Consider the following 16,743-nt stretch of genomic DNA (forward strand, 5'->3'; position numbering starts at 1 on the left):
CTATCCAATAGACCCCTACTGTCCCTATTTTCAAAACCTTATGTACATCACATCAATCGGATTTATTGAGCACTTATTGTGTGCAAAGCACTGTACTAAGCGCTTAGGAGAGTACACTATAACAGCAGACACATTCCTGCCCACAGCAAGCTCACAGTCTAGAGGGGGAGACAGACATTAATATAAATAGATAAATAAGTAAATTAGATATATACAGATGTCTAGAGATGTTCTGTGGGCATGGGAGGGAGGATGAATGGAGGAGCAAGCAGAGAAACAGCATGGCTCAGTGGAAAGATCCCGGGCTTGGGAGTCAGAGGTCATGGGTTCGAATTCCGGCTCTACCACTTGTCAGCTGTGTGACTGTGGGCAAGTCACTTCACTTCTCTGTGCCTCAGTTCCCTCATCTGTAAAATGTGGATGAAGACTGTGAGCCTCATGTGGGGCGACCTAGTTACCCTGTGTCTACCCTAGCGCTTAGAACAGTGCTCTGCACATAGTAAGTGCTTAAATACCAACATTGTTATTATTATTATTATTATTATTATTAAGAGCAGTGCAGAGGAGAGTGGAAGAAGAGGAGGGCTTAGTCAGGGAAGGCTTCTCGGAGGAGATGTCCCTTTAATAAGGCTTTGAAGTGAGGGAGAGCAATTGTCCGCCATCACATCGCCTCTCTAAGAAGCCGTCCTTGATCACTCTCTCATCTTCCCAAACTATTTCCTTCTGCCTTCCGTACTTACGGTATTCACCCCCTCATCCCCATACCACTTACGTAAATAGCTTCATAGCCAGTTACTTCCCCTACCTGTAATTTAATGTCTGTCTCATCAGATTGTAAGTTCCTTGAGGCCAGGGATCATGTCTACCTATAAAATTGTACTCTCATTCATTGAATCGCATTTATTGAGCACTTGCTATGTACAAAACATGGTACTAAGCGCTTGGGAAAGTACAATATAACAAAAAACAGACCTATTCCTGCCCACAAGGAGCTGACGGTCTCCCAAGTCTTCCAAGCTCTGCACCAGTCAGAGCTCAATAAATGCCACTGATTGAGCTGTGCTAGAAGAGTGGGAAGGACAAGTAGACTACCACTGTGAGACCGTAAGCTTATGTGCAGGGAATCTGCTAATTCTGGTGGATTGCCCTCTTTCAACCACTCTGTACAGTGTTCTGCACATAAGCTCTCAGTAAATACTACTGATTGATGAATTGAAGTACATCAGAAGAGAAAGTATTTTCAATAGTAGCAGTAATAGAATTTATAGAGCACCCTCCCGGTGCTATGCACTACGCTAGGCACTTAAGAAATACAAAACCGGCAACATATTGCCTGCTCTCAAGAAGCTTGCAAATCACTGAGGAAAGATTCAAGGAACAGGTTCACCTCGCCCAGTGAAGAGAAGGTTCAGGTACTCAAATCTTCACAAATCTGAGGAAATCACATATGGAGCAACTCAAATCCAGGTAGAGTCAATCGTACGTATTGAGCGCTTACGGAGTGCAGAGCATTGTACTAAGCATTTGGGAGAGTTCAAGGTAACAGACACATTCCCTGCCCCCAACGAGCTTGTACACAAGTGCTGGGGAGGTGGGAAGGAGCGGTGAATGAAGGGTACAAATCAGGGTGATGCAAGAAGGGCGAGGGGTGCTTGTGCGACTCGTGATCCAGCTAGAGAAGCAGCGTGGCTCAGTGAAAAGAGCCCGGGCTTGGAAGTCAGAGGTCATGGGTTGGAATCCCAGCTCTGCCACTTGTCAGCTGTGTGACTACGGGCAAGTCACTTCACTTCTCTGTGCCTCAGTTATCTCATCTGCAAAATGGGGATGAAGTCTGTGAGCCTCACATGGGACAACCTGATTACCCTGTATCTACCCCAGCGCTTAGAACAGTGCTGCACATAGTAAGCGCTTAACAAATACCAACATTATTATTATTATTATTACTATTACTGAGAGGGACATTGGGAGCCTGAATTCTTTGTCCCAAATTTGCACGGTAGGTTTGGATTCACATACACTTGGCAGGGTTTCTCTGCTCCCAGTTGACCTGTGGCCCATGTTGATGGCTGCTGAGATGCCGCTACTTTGATCTGGGACTGGTTCGGAGTGGCCAAGAGGATCGTAGTTCTTTTAAAGCTGATTTTTGAGGGCAGTTTTCAAACACCATCAGAGAGAAATGTGCAAATTTGGGTTAGAGCTAACATATACCTTTGACAAAGCATCTTTGCCCTCTGTGGGAGTTAACCGACAATACAAATTGGTCATTGCTGAGGTTGGGTTAACAAGGCAGGTATTTTTTGTTTTTTAAAATATCTGTTAAGTGCCTGCTGTGCACCAGACACTATATGCGCTGGGATAAGTACAAAATAATCAGGTTAGACACAGTTCCTGTCCCACATGGACCACACAGTCTTAATCCCCATTTTACAGGGAAAGTAACTGAAGCACAGAGAGTGATGTGACTTGCCCGAGGTCACACAGCTAAGTGGTGGAGCCAGGATTAGAACCCCGGGTCCTTCTGCTCCCAGGCCCGTGCTGTATCCATTAGGCCGTGCTACCTTCTTCAGCTGTGAAGGAAATGACATTCCGGGGAGTCTCTCCTGAGTGGGGAGAATTGAAATGTGCTCCCGCCCAAAAGCCTAGGGAGGGATATCAGAACGCCTCTCGAGAACCTGGCTGTCACTGTGAAATCCCCTGGACTATAACCTCATTATGGGCAGGGAATGTGTCTGCTGATTCTGTTGAATTGTTCTCTCCCAACCGCTTAGTACAGTGCCCTGCATGTAGTAAGCACTCAGTTAATACCACTGATTGATGCAAAATTTTTGGTGGGAAACTGGGTTTTTAGAGCAGTGAACTCTAGGAGTCTGAGGTGTATCTGATTTCCTTTCCTCTGGGAGCAGAATGGGCTGCTTCTCTGAGTTTGTCCCACAGTATGAATTCTAAGATGATGCCAGGAGCTCACAGAGGAAAGTGGAAAATTGAGAATTGAAATATATTCAATGGAAATAGAGGAAATCAGGCTGTGTAGCCATGATTTATAGGGAGCGAAAACTGTACCCAGAGATCCCATTATGGTCTCAATTTACTCTAGATGTCTAAAGTCACACACAGACACAAATCAAAAGCCTTAAATACATCCGTGCGGGTGTTTCTGCACATAGGGTACTTGCTGCAGTTCTAATACTTTTGCTATTGATTGTCTCACAACCTTATTCCATTGAGGAAACATGAAACCTTAGAGGCCCGGAGCGGCTGTGAAGAGGGGGCTTCCCGAATGAGAGCTTATTCAGCAATCTTGCTATGATTAAGGTAATCAGAGTAATTTATAGGCCTACCTAGCACAGTGATACCTCAAGCCAAAACACAGAACTGCTGTTGAAGGAAACAGGAGCGGGCTGAAAGGCTGAGTGGACACTAAAATACACCAGTGCTGTCCCACAGACGGGCTAGCACAGCATCCAGATGAAATATAATTGATGAGAAAGCTTTAATTAGCTCATTGCTAAGGTTTCTTAAATGTCTGGCTTAAAATATTAACCAGGCATATAAGAGGCTCTTGATTTCATAGTATTGGAAGAATTATCTTTCACATTATCAAAAACTTGCATGTGGAATTATCCACTTCTTGCTTTCCTAGAAATGTTTCACTCTTCAAAACTGGGGCCCAAGTCAGATACCGTTCGGCTCATCTTGGGATTAGCGCTTATCTTCTCCAGCACTCTGGGCTGTACTTGGCATCTAGTAACCGCATAATAATTATTATAATTATTAGTATGAATCCCCATTACAGTGTTTTTTTAATATAAAATACACAACAGTTGCGTGGAACTTTACATGCTTTCTTGCCTAAGCATATTCAGCGTGGCTCAGTGGAAAGAGCACGGGCTTGGGAGTCAGAGGTCATGGGTTCGAATCCCTGCTCTGCCACTTGTCGGCTGTGTGACGTGGGCAATTCACTTCACTTCTCTGTGCCTCGGTTACCTCATCTGTAAAATGGGGATTAACTATGAGCCTCACGTGGGACAACCTGATTACCCTGTATCTACCCCAGCACTTAGAGCAGTGCTCTGCACATAGTCAGCACTTAACCAATACCAGCATTATTATTATTATTATTATTATTATATTTGCTAGATACTTTTTGTGAGTGACTCAAAACAGGTCTTCCTTTCCTGGAGACAAAGCCAGTAAGCTCCTTCGGGGTTAGGAATCTCATCAACCCTGTCTGTTGTGTTGTATTTTTCCAAGCACTAAACACAGTGCTATGCGCACATAAGCACTCAATAAATACCACTGACTGAATGCACTGGGTTTGCCTTCCATCCGACTAACGCTTTGTTAATGAAAAGGGGGTATCCAAAACAATCCTCTGAGTTGGATCCATTAGATCTCTTATTGTTGCTGTCCCTCTTTGCCCTCCCTCACCACCCCACCCCTCAAAAAATCCCTACATGCAAACGCTATGCAAATGCTGAAGATATGGTGCCAGGATTTCTTTTTAAAACCCCTCCCTTGACAGAACGGTTGAATATATTCCCCTGTTCTAGTTATTTGGGGGCGCAGGAGTTAAGTCATAAAGTGAAGGCCATCCTATGTGCCTGCCCCTTTAACGCTAACTCATGCTAATGAATAACTTATAAGGGAAGGAGCCTAATAAGCCACAAGAACAAGTACCAGCCTTCCAAGGTCACTGTTTTAACAACTTTCTGCAGAACACCGGGTGCAATCTGGTTGATATTCCAATTATGCTAATATGTTTCCTATACGACCCTCATGAACTTGAGAGCCACCTCCCTAAACAATTTAACAAAGGTAAATACCCTGGCTGAGTTGTAAATGTAAAACTTGTTTATAAAGGACCCGACTCTCTTATTATCAAGTGGCACAGGTAGAAGTCACTACAGTTACCCTGTCCAGCTATTATTAAATTTCCTGATGTTAAATGCATTCTATTCCTACCCACCTCTCTCCCGTGCAGTGGGTCTTTAGTCTGAGGAATGTGGGTCCAGGCACTGCACACCACCATGGCAAAGAAGGTTCTTAAGTCTCAGGATAATGGATAAGATTCAGAGCAGATCGGGAACTACCTAAACTACTTAGTTCAAAGAGCCTGGCGAGGCCTTTTCCTCAGTAGTAAGCTTTGTTTTGCTCTTCTCAAGCAATTTGAAGGATGGAGCTCCCTCACTACTTCTCTTGCTTCCATTCTCTAAATGAACACACAGGTGGAGAGATTACCCAGTGACCCATTCTCTACACCCGCGAGAGAGCGTGACGCCCCGACTCCCAGCCTCCATGATGAGTTTGGGTATCCCCCTTCCATTCATTCAGTCGTATTTATTGAGAACTTACTGTGCACAAAGCACTGTACTAAGCCCTTGGGGGAGTACAATATAACAATAAACAGACACGTTCCCTCCCCACAACGAGTTTAGAGTCTAGAGGGGGAGACAGACATTGATATGAATAAATAAGAAATAATAATAATAATGATAATACTGTTGGTATTTAAGCACGTACTATGTGCAGAGCACTGTTCTAAGCGCTGGGGTAGATACAGGTTAATCAGCTTGTCCCACGTGAGGCTCACAGTCTTAATCCCCACTTGACAGATGAGGTAACTAACTGAGGCACCGAGAAGTTGCGACTTGCCCACAGTCACACAGCTGAGAAGTGGCAGAGAAGGCATTCGAACCCATGACCTCTGAGTCCCAAGCCTGTGTTTTTTCCACTGAGCTACGCTGCTTTTTGAATTACAAATTACAAATTAAATTACAAATATATACATAAATGCTGTGGGACTGGTAGTGGGGACGAATATAGGGAGCAGGTCAGGGTGACACAGAAGGGAGTGAAAGAAGAGGAAAGAAGGGTTTAGTTTGCCCCCTCAGACAGATTTCAGTCAAAGGGCTGCTTGTGTGACTCACCTCTTGGAGTTACGCTGGGATGAGAATCACGTCTGTGCCAGAAAGGCATCTGATCATAAGATCTGGGTCTCTATCGACCTCCCTTCCCCACCATCCTCCTCTCATTCCCTTTCTTCTCCCCATTTTTCCATTTTAGTGGCTTCCCGAGACACCTGTTGTATGAACTTGAGCAAGTTACAACTTCTCTGGGCCTTAGTTTTCTTACCTGTAAAACGGAAATTCACAACTGTTCTTTCTCCTCCTACATAGACTGAGCCCATGTACACCGGGGGCTGTCTGTCCTGATTACACTGTATCTTCCCCATGCTTAGAGGGGTGCTTAGCATATAGTAAGCACCCTTTTTAATAGTATTTGTTAAATGCTTACCTTGGCCAGAAGCTACACTCAGCACTGGGGTAAATATAAGATAATCAGGTTGGACACAGTCCATGTCCCACGTAGGGCTCACAGTCTTAATCCTATTCTACAGATGATGTAACTGAGTCCCAGAGAAGTTAAGTGACTTGACCGAGGTCACCCAGCAGATATATGGCAGAGCTGGGATTAGAACCAGCTCTGAGACTACCCTGCTGTGTGACTTTGGACATCACAACTTCTCTGAGCCACTTTGTACCTCTGTAAAATGGGGAATTCCTGTCTCTCTTTCTCCCTCTTCCTCCATCTTAGATTGGAAATCCATGTGGGATCCATTCAGCAGATGATGAGGGCTTGAACCAAAATGGTGGATGTCTCTGAGGCTCTGTCTTCCTGACCCTATGTCTCCCTTCCTGTCTTTCATATCCTCACCAGTATTTGGGATCGTTGTCTTCATCCCCCGAAAACTTCTCAGTCTCACTTAGAACTACGGAAAATTTAGTCATCAGCTATTGCCCATATTTCCTTGGGGTTTGAATGCTATTGGCCATGGAACAAGAGACTCTAAGAGCAGAGACTCCTAATCTTTAGCACTTTCACCATAAAGCACCCCTCCCTACTCCTTGGTGAACCTTCCCTTGGGCAGAGAAAGTCTTCCTCTGTGTACCTGTCCTCATGCTGTCTTTTTCATCACTACAGACAACACCACTATCCTCCCTATCTCACAAACCCTTGACCTAGGCATTATCTTCGACTCATCTCTTTCATTCAACCCACATATTCCACCTGTCACCAAATCCTGTCAGTTCTACCTTCACAACATCCCTAAAATCCACTTTACCTCTCCATCCATAGAGGTACAACATTGATCCAAAGTTGATCTTGACTACAGCATCAGCCTCCTTGCTGACCTCCCTGGCTCCTGCCTCTCCCCAAAGCAGGCAATCCGCTCACCCCCTCCTAGCTGACCTCACTGATTTCCCAGCACAAACCCGTCAGCGCAATTCACTCCTTTGAAGTCAGTTCACTCACTGTACTTCAATCTCATCTATCTTACCATGGACCCCCTTGCCCATTTCTTCCCTCTAGCCTGTAACAACTCCCCCTTAATATCCAACAGACCACTACTCTCCACCTTCAAAGCCTTATTAAAATCACCTCTCCATGAGGTCTCTCCTGACTAAGCCCACATCTCCCTTTCTCCCTTTCCTGTTTGCATCACCTGCCAAATGCCAATTGCCAACCTGCCAATCGGTACCCTTTAAGCTCTTGATATTCACCCCTCCTTCAGCCCCACAGTAATTATACTTGTTTGCCTCCCCTATTGAGAATTCATTTCAAAGCCTGTCTCCCCTTCTAGATTGTAAGATCCTTGAGGTCAGGGGTCTTGTCCATGTATCATATTGTATTCTTCCAAATGCTTAGATTAATCTTCTGTACACAGTAAGCACTCAGTGTGGCTGATTGAATGATTGTTCACACACAAAAACAGAGAGTGTTGGGGGACTTTACCCTAAAATCCAATATATATACATTTTTAAATGGTATTTATTAAGCACTTATTATGCTTATTTACTAATTGGGTTGGACACAGTCCCTGTCCCACGTGGGGCTCACAGTCTCAATCCCCATTTTAGTGATGAGGTAACCGAGGCCCCAAGAAGTGAAGTGACTTGTCCAGGGTAACACAGCAGACAAGTGGCAGAGCCGGGATTTAAACACAAGTCCTTCTGACTCCGAGGCCTGTGCTGTATCCATTAAGGCACACTGCTCCCCATGAGCTGAAGCAGTCTCAGAAAAATCATAGTAATCACGACAATAAAAACCCAAGAGCTCAGTGTGTGGAAGGAAACTGTGGGAAGGAGGCGAGGCATTTCCCAAGGGTTTGGGTGTCAGTCCCACTAGGTGATACCTGGGATTTGGAGAGGGACCCCGGCATCCCTCTGTCAAGGCTAGGTGGCTAGCTCCAGTTGGACTAAAGCACGGTCATTGGTTGCCCCGTGGGAGTCCAAAGCATGAGAGGCGAAAATCTCTAGAAAATGAACGGGCTCGGTGCTTACCGCTGAGATCCTGAGAAGAGTGGGTTTACGATCCAGAGGGCTAAAAGGGAGCAGACAGGTAATCCGGTCATTGGGATTATGGGATAGATTTGATTCCATATCTCGCCTGGCTTCTACTCCTTCTAAGTGTCAATTGTGCGCGTGTGATTTCTGTGCCTGAGAGTGTGGGAACTTCAGTTCCATCTGTCTTAGTTTATTTAAACCAGAGGCCCCATGGTTGCCCCCTGATTAGGACTAGTGTGGCCCAGTTGGAAAAGCAATAGATTGGAATTTGAGCAACAGTGGCTCTTCTCCCAGATTTGGGGGCCGGCTGTGTGGCTACATCTTGTAGCCTCTTGGCTCTCCCTTCTTTATCTGGGGGCGGTTCTTCCCAACCTTTTCTACTTGGAAGCCTCACCTCTGTCCCTATTGTAGTACTCTTCCAAGCACTTAGTGGCAGTGTTCCATGTTTATTAGGGGTGCGATAAATGCCATCGGTTGATTAATTGATGGGTCGACCAAGTGGAGGAAAAGATAAGTTGACGGGAGAGAGTTCTGAAAGGTAAAAAGCATAACGTTCTTCTTTCTAAGGGGGTCCACACACTGCATCCATCGTTTCTGCCCATCATATCCAGGCCCACCTGAGAAGAGGCGGGTCATGGTAGATAAAGAGAACCCGGCAGGGGACATGTCAAGAGTTGAAGCTTCCCAAACTGACAGTCACCTTGGTCAAACCTGGCCTGCCTTGGTCCATCAGCGGGTGCTACCTTCTATTCACAGATGCTCTCCTCTTACACTTTTTTAAATCATGCTTTAAGGGAAGAATCAAATATAATCAGCCAAAATGGAAAAGTGGCCTTCTGGAATGGAATTTTACATACATCTCAAATGCATTTTTTATGCATTTGTATGCCGCCCTGGGCTAAGGCAGATGAGAGTTGGGAACGGCTTTGAACTCCATGGAAAGAAGTCGCTATCTACCGAGATCACTGACGGGAGCAGTGATCGGCAGCTGCTTCTTCCATGGCTGATTTTGTTAGCCAAAGGCACTACCCCAAACTAGCCCAGCGCTTAATGCCCTCTGCTGTTCTGACCCAGAGTGGACCGTTTTTGGCCGGAACATTTGGTCGTTGGGAACGGGGGCTCTTGCTGAAATGAAACGGCTCTCGCCAGAGTCTGCCAACAGAGACTTGCGAAACCGAAGCCTGAACAACGATCGGGACCTGTGGGCCATACTGCAGGCAGTCGGAGCTCGAGGGCCACGGTCTGGTCTGGCTACAGCCTTCGGGAGACTCTAGGATTAAAATCCCACACTGAGCAGAGCAAACTAAAGGTTCGTGCCTTAGATTAAAATTTAGTATGCGGTTTTCTATTCCCGCACTCAAACCATTGCAGGAGGGCTTGTGAACTCACAACCGCTCAGGGCACTTTTGCTATGTTGAGTTACATTCTCTCTGTTCTCACCTAGCCAATTTTCTTTTTTTTGTTTGTTTACCTCCTATCAGTAATTCAGCATTTATTCCCGTCTACCAAACTGTGAGCTCTGTGAGAGCAGAGGATCCTGCCTTTCAAATCTGTTGGGCTCACCCAGGTTTTTAGTACAGAGTTCTGCACACTGTAAGCTCTCAGTTGATTTACAGATTGTTGATCGCTGTTAGCTAAATGGACAACTGAGGTCTTTTTGGTCTTGGGTCCCACTGATTTTCTCCAGGCCAGAGCTAGAGGTTAAATATCTCTCCTGTTCAGTATCTGGGTTAGGAAGTGGCACGCTTGGATATCCAGACCATGCTTGATCCAGTGATGGGAAATGGAGCTGCTTTAGAGGAATGAGGAAGGGAGGACTGGGAGTAGGTGGGAAAGTTCTGAAAGAACCGAGGTGAAGATTGGCTTGGTTCTGTGAAATCGCTGGGGGAATTTGGGGAAGTTGGAAAGCAGGAAGGTGTGGGGGGGCAGGTACAGAGTGGAAGGGGAAAAGGAGTCGGGGAGGGGGTTAAGGATTGGACACTCCTCTATAAGTGGCTGCCGTTCACATGTCCCCCTTTCAGGCTCTCAACACTTCTGTCCCCGAGGCCATGTTTTTGGGCCATTAGGCACTGAACACTGCTGGCCACTTACCCCCACACAACCCTCCATTTCTATAGACTTTTCCAAATCCTACTGGGTTAGGCAAGCCCGGTTGTGACAGAGCAAAGGAGCAGCTGCTCAAGCTGCACAGCAGCCTCCCATCCCGAAACTTTCAAAATGAAAATGGCAGCCCAGTCACCAGCAGGTATCTGCACCACTTGTGTTCAACGTGGTCCAGTCAGGGAGGTGAAGGCACTTCTTGCCTTCCCTCCATCCCAAGGTGAGCACATTCAACACCAGAGATTAAAGCAATTATTATAAATTAGCTTAATCATAGCATTATGGGCCTTCAGAGGCAGACTTTTTTTTCTATTGTTGCTGTCAAGTAAATGGATGCTTGTAAATACAGATGAACTTAATTTTTGAAGGATTATCTATGCTCAAAGGTTCCAATGCTTTTGATTAAAATTTTCTCTCCTTGCATAATTAAGAGCTACCCAAGTTGTTGAGTGAAAGTGGGAGGCTTCTAGGGGACATGAGTGAATCAGATGGGATTTTAGACCAAGTTTTTCCAAAGTTCCATCTGGCTGCAGGCTTAATCCCCACCATATCCCCAATATCTCTGCTCTCCCTTAAGAGGGCATTCCAAGAGAAGCACTATGGCCTAGTGGATAGAGCGCGAGCCTGGGAGTCAGAAGGAACTGGGTTCTAATCCCGGCTCCACCACCTGTCTGCTGTGCTACCTTCACTTCACTTCTCTATGCCTCAAGTTAACTCATCTGTAAAATGGGGATGAAGACTGTGAGCCCCAGGTGGGACAGGGACTGTATCCAACCTGATTATCTTGTATCTACCCCAGTGCTTAGTACAATGCTTGGCACACAGCAAATGCTTAACAAATTCCATTTAAAAAAGCCCCCCAAACAAATCTCAAACAAGTCCCCTGGTCAGTCCCATTCCTGACTTCCTCAAGGTCCTTGTGGCCTGGACTCAAAGCCTGCAGCTTCCTGCTCCTCCAGTGGAGGTCCTTTCCAATTCACCTCCTTCCTCCCGCTGTCTTCCGCAAAATTCAAACCGAACGGATCGGAGCTCCGTCAGGCTCAGCACTGGGAACAGAGATTCCTCCCAACTGATAAACACAGACTCCGCACTCTGCATTTCGTAACTTCATCTTTCGCCGCGTTAAATCTTCGCTGCTGGAGCTTCATATGCCTATCTGCATAATTAATTATACATTCTCTTCCTTCATCTTGAATGTTAAGCTGACAGTAATTGCCCCAAATTGAATGCGTGACCTCTAAGAATTTGCCCTGTTAAGCAAACAAAAATCTGGTTGGTTACCCTCTCTAATCTGCTGTCACTGAAATCCTCCAGAGATTAAGTTCCATAATTTAGGAGAGGGCGTCTCGTCAAAATAAAAGTGCAGATTGTCTCATTTTCCAACCGATTGCTCAGTCTAGATGAGAGGCACGTAGGAGTTTGCTCCCTGCTTTCTATTCGATCCCTCTTTGTCACAAGAGGAGTGGGTGAAACTGCCCTCCCCTAGACACCATCTCCAACCCCATAGCGGAACCTGAGTTTCAGTGGACTGAGACATTTTGGGAACCTCCCAACACGTGTCTCTTCCCAACAAATGGTCCCATCTTGACTGAGAAAACACGAGAGGTTGATCTCCGCCCGAACTCCTGATGTTCTCCAGGTTTGGAGAAGGTCATTAGAGGAATTGAGTTGGACTCACAAAGCCACGCAAGTTTCTAAAAGTAATTCATCACTCCTATCAAAAGCAACAATGCTGAATTAATGCTCTGGGCTGATTTTCTCACAGTCACGTGCACAAGTTTTTGGACCCTCTGGGCTGGAACTCCCCCGAGGCTCCTAGCCCAGCTGAAATTTTCTCTGAACCAAATGGCTGTCTCCTCTAGATGTGAACACCTCACGTGGAGTCCCACAGTTCTACCTGGCCCACCTGAATCAGAGAGCATATAACAGGCAGGGGAGACCAATGTTTGAGAAGGAGCATGGCTTAGTGGAGAGGGAATGGGCCTGGGAGTCAGAGGGTCATGGGTTCTAATCCTGGCTCCACCACTTGTCTGCTGTGTGGCCTCGGGAAAGTCACTTAACATCTCTGTGCCTCAGTTCCCTCATCTGTAAAATGGGGATTAAGACTGTGAGCCCCACGTGGGACAACCTGATCACCCTATATATACCCCAGAGCTTCGAACAGTGCTTGGCACATAGTAAGCGCTTAACAAATACCATTATTATTATTATTATATTCACATGTTCTAGAAGCAGGGGAAAATGGTGGCTGTTGCTGTTTCAAGGTAGTGAATGATGGAACAACAACAACAACAACAACAATAATAATAATAATAATAATAACAGTATTTGTGATATTTGTAAAGTTCTTACTATGTGCCAGGATCTGTACTTAGCACTGGTGGAGAATAGAAGCAAATATTTGTTGGACTCTTACTATTCAATAATAATAATAATAATGTTGGTATTTGTTAAGCACTTACTATGTGCAAAGCACTGTTCTAAGCGCTGGGGGAGATACAGGAGGATCAGTTTGTCCCACATGAGGCTCACAGTTAATCCCCATTTTACAGATGAGGGAAGTGAGGCACAGAGAAGTTAGGTGACTTGCCCACAGTCACACAGCTGGCAAGTGGCAAAGCTGGAATTCGAACCCATGACGGCTGACTCCCAAGCCCGGGTTCCTTCCACTGAGCCACGCTGCTTCTACCAAACACAGTGTTAAGAGATGGGGTAGATACAGTGTGCAATTAGATCAGACCCAGCCCCTGTCCCACATGAAGATCACAGTCCAAGAGACAAATGAGGAAACTAAAGAACAGAAAAGTTAAGTAACTTGCCCAAGTTCACCCAGCAGGTAAATGATAGAACTGGGCTAGAACCCAGGTTTCCTGTCTCCTAGTTCTACGCTCTTTCTTCTGGGCCACACTGCTTCTCAGTAGTCACCATCACCAGTGTTCAGGGAAGCATCATGGCCAAGTGGAAAGTATATGGCTTTGGGAGCCAGAGGACCTGGGTTTTAATCCCAGCTCTGTTTGACTGCTGGGTGACTTTGGGCAAGTCGCTTAACTTCTCTGTGCCTCAGTTTCCTCATCTGCAAAATGTGGACTCAATACCTATTCTCCCTCCTACTTAGACTGCGAACACCACGTGGGACCTGATGATCTTGTATCTACCCCAGTGCTTGGCACATAGTAAACACTTAAATACCACAATTATCATTGTCACTAGTATTTGTGTTGAGTTGTGTGCTTTTTCACCCTAATCTGGTTCCTAGTTCTTAAATGTAAGCAGCCTGAAGTCGACTGGGCCGGCAAACAGTCTATACTGAGGACATGTTCGCAGGAGACCAAGTGCACCAGGATGACAGTATTTTCTCGTCAGGGAGAGCCCATCCCTCATTTACCTTCACAGGACAGGCCACCTTCTCTCTGCAGATCAAACCCAGGCAGATAAATATCATTTTACTGACAGATAGGTTTCTCAGCTAGTTAGGATATAAAGGACTCGTTAGAAGCAGTGTGGCTCAGTGGAAAGAGCCCAGGCTTGGAAGTCAGAGGTCATGGGTTCAAATCCCAGCTCTGCCACTTGTCAGCTGTGTGACTGTGGGCAAGTCACTTCACTTCTCTGGGCCTCAGTGGGACAACCTGATGACCCTGTATCTACCCCAGCGCTTAGAACAGTGCTCTGCACATAGTAAGAGCTTAACAAATGCCAACATTATTATTATTATTAATCTTTCTCGACCCCTCTTTCTGATATCGCAGATCACTCTCTCATCCAGGAAATATTTTCCAGCCTAGATTTTGCTGATACAGTACTAACCTGGATGACTGTAAACTCCTTACAGGCAGGGAAAGAGTCTATCAGCTTGGTTGTATTCTGCTCTCTCAAGCATTTACTACAGTGCTCTACACACTGTAGTCACTCTACAGATTCATTCAATCGTATTGAGTGCTTACTATGTGCAGAACACTGTACTAAGTGCTTTTACCACTGATGGCTTGATTGACTTGTTCAGGATCACCCTCTAGGGCAAGCTGAAACTCAAGTGCAGATCTCATGTTTTTTTTTTTAAATGGTATTTGTTAAGTGCTTACTCTCTGTCAAACGCTGTTACAAGGACCTGGGTAGAGAAAAGTGAATTAGATTGGACACAGTCACTGTCCCGCATGGGGCTCACAAGTAGGAGGGAAGACAGGAGAACTGAGGCATGGAGAAGTTAAGTGACTTGCCCAAGGTCACACAACAGACAAGTGGCAGAGCTGGGATTAGAACCCAGGTCCTCTGACTCCCAGGCCTGGGCTCTTTCCACTAGGCCACACTGCTTCTCCTTTAGGCTTGCATTTTTTTCCTCTATCTCACTCTGCCTCTGTGCTGAAGGGAGCCTAGGACTGGAACTCCTGAACCTTCGAGAATCCTCATCCCTCATGGGCACTAAAATCACGCTGAGTAATCCTCTGAGGAATGTGATGGTGAACATCCTGGGAATTATTAGACTTTTCTAAGGATATTTGGTGTCAGTGAAAGGTCCCCGATGACTGTTCCAGGATACCGGCATCTGTGGCACCAGGCACACCTGGCAGACCACAGATTCCAGCTGACCTCTACCATGCTATACTGGAACTCCAACTAAATTCCCAGGTGACACCCCTCAGCATAGCTACAGATTTAGAGTGGGTATGAAAGTGATGCCTCGGGCTCTTTGCCGGCCTGTCAACACTGAGGCCACTGGATTAAGCTAGTGGCAATCACAAATGTGAACGTTCGGGCCCCGGTGGCTGGAGTGAACTGCTAACTTCCTGCGCAGAAGCCACCCAAACAGCTGTCTGACAGTAATGATGGGCTCTGACTCGAGTCTTTGCCCTGAGATGAGCCTTTTCCCCTCATAAGCACATTTCCTACTACAACCTAGCCTGACCTCGGCCCTCCTCTAATGCCAACCTACTGACGCTACCTCAATTTTGTCTATCTCACTTACAACCCCTCATCCACTTCCTGCCTCTGGCTTGAACGGCTTCCTCTTCAGAGCCAGCAGACGTGCACTCGCCCCACCTTCAGAGCCTTATTAAAAACATATCTCCAGGAGGCCTTCCCCAACTAAGTCATCATTTCTGCTTCTTTATCCACTCCCTTCTGAGTCAACCTTGCACAAGGATTTGAAGCCTTTATTTGACCATCCGTCAGCCCCATTGTGCTTATGAGTAAATATGTAATTTAATTGATTTACACTAATATCTGTCTCTTCCTCTAGACTGCAAGCTCATTATGGGCAGAGAAAGTGTCCAACAACTCTATTATATCCTACTTTCCCAAGTGCTAAATACAGAACTCCTCTTACAGTAAATGCTAAATAATTATGATTGATTGATATCCTATCAGCTAACACCCTAGCCTTTGAATATTTTTCAAAATCTCTTTCTCCACATTTTTTTTAATGAAGGTTTTCCATCCAGTGTGCGTGTGTGTGTTTGTGTTTGGGTGTGTGAGCACATGTGGATCTCTGAGGGGAAAGAAAAGACCGTCAGAAGACTTTAAAGGCAATTTAGCAACATGAGTTAAATAAGAAAAGGTATATGTTCCTACCCCTTTCAATGGGAATCTTCAATTGGAATGTGATATTAAAAACAAAACAAAGCCCAAAGACAAATCAGTAAGTTTCAACTGAAAAAAAAGTAAAAAAGGGGAAAGACCTGTACAATTTCTGGAGATTCTGATAATTGCCTCTGTCAATTCTCTGCAGACATGTGCAGGTTTTCATTATTCCCAGTGATTACGCACTTTGTGGAGGTTGGAAATTTTGCATTCCCTCTGTGCACCTCAGAGTCTTTGCTCCAGATATGAATTTGGTTTTCTCAATAAGAGCATCAGTTATGCAAAACAGCTCTTTAATTTCCCCATCTGCTGGAAATTTGTCTTGGAAATGGTTGTGGAAGGGGCGTTTGCTCTTATTACCACTGTCCCTCCCTCGGCTCCATCGCCTACTTATAACCTGCAAAAATGGACTTTTAGTCCCTTCACCAAAACGACCCGTCTGTGGCCAGGGGTGGAGGGGATTACACTGCATTCTCGGCATGAGAAGTGTACCTAAGAAATACTGAGTGATGTGTTACTTCCCCCAACTGGGCGGGGGGAGCCTAAAACTAGCCAGTCTGGGGTCACCCATTCAGTCAGTGGCATTTATTAGGCACTTGCAGCATGCAGAGCACTGTACTGAACACTTGGAATAGTACAATAAAGTAGAAATATTAATGGTGGCTTTTGTTAAGCCCTTACTTTGTGCCAGGCACTGTACTAAGTGCTGGGATGGATACAAGTA

At 45.7% G+C, this 16,743-nt stretch overlaps 1 long non-coding RNA gene across 1 annotated transcript in view; it reads right to left on the reverse strand.

The window, feature by feature from the left end:
* Positions 1–16,743, reverse strand: part of LOC120638472 — a 164,950-nt gene that overhangs the window by 3,644 nt on the left and 144,563 nt on the right. The window lies entirely within an intron of this gene.

This window comes from Ornithorhynchus anatinus, chromosome 6 (genome assembly GCF_004115215.2).
Source record: "Ornithorhynchus anatinus isolate Pmale09 chromosome 6, mOrnAna1.pri.v4, whole genome shotgun sequence".
Taxonomy (NCBI): Eukaryota; Metazoa; Chordata; class Mammalia; order Monotremata; family Ornithorhynchidae; genus Ornithorhynchus; species Ornithorhynchus anatinus.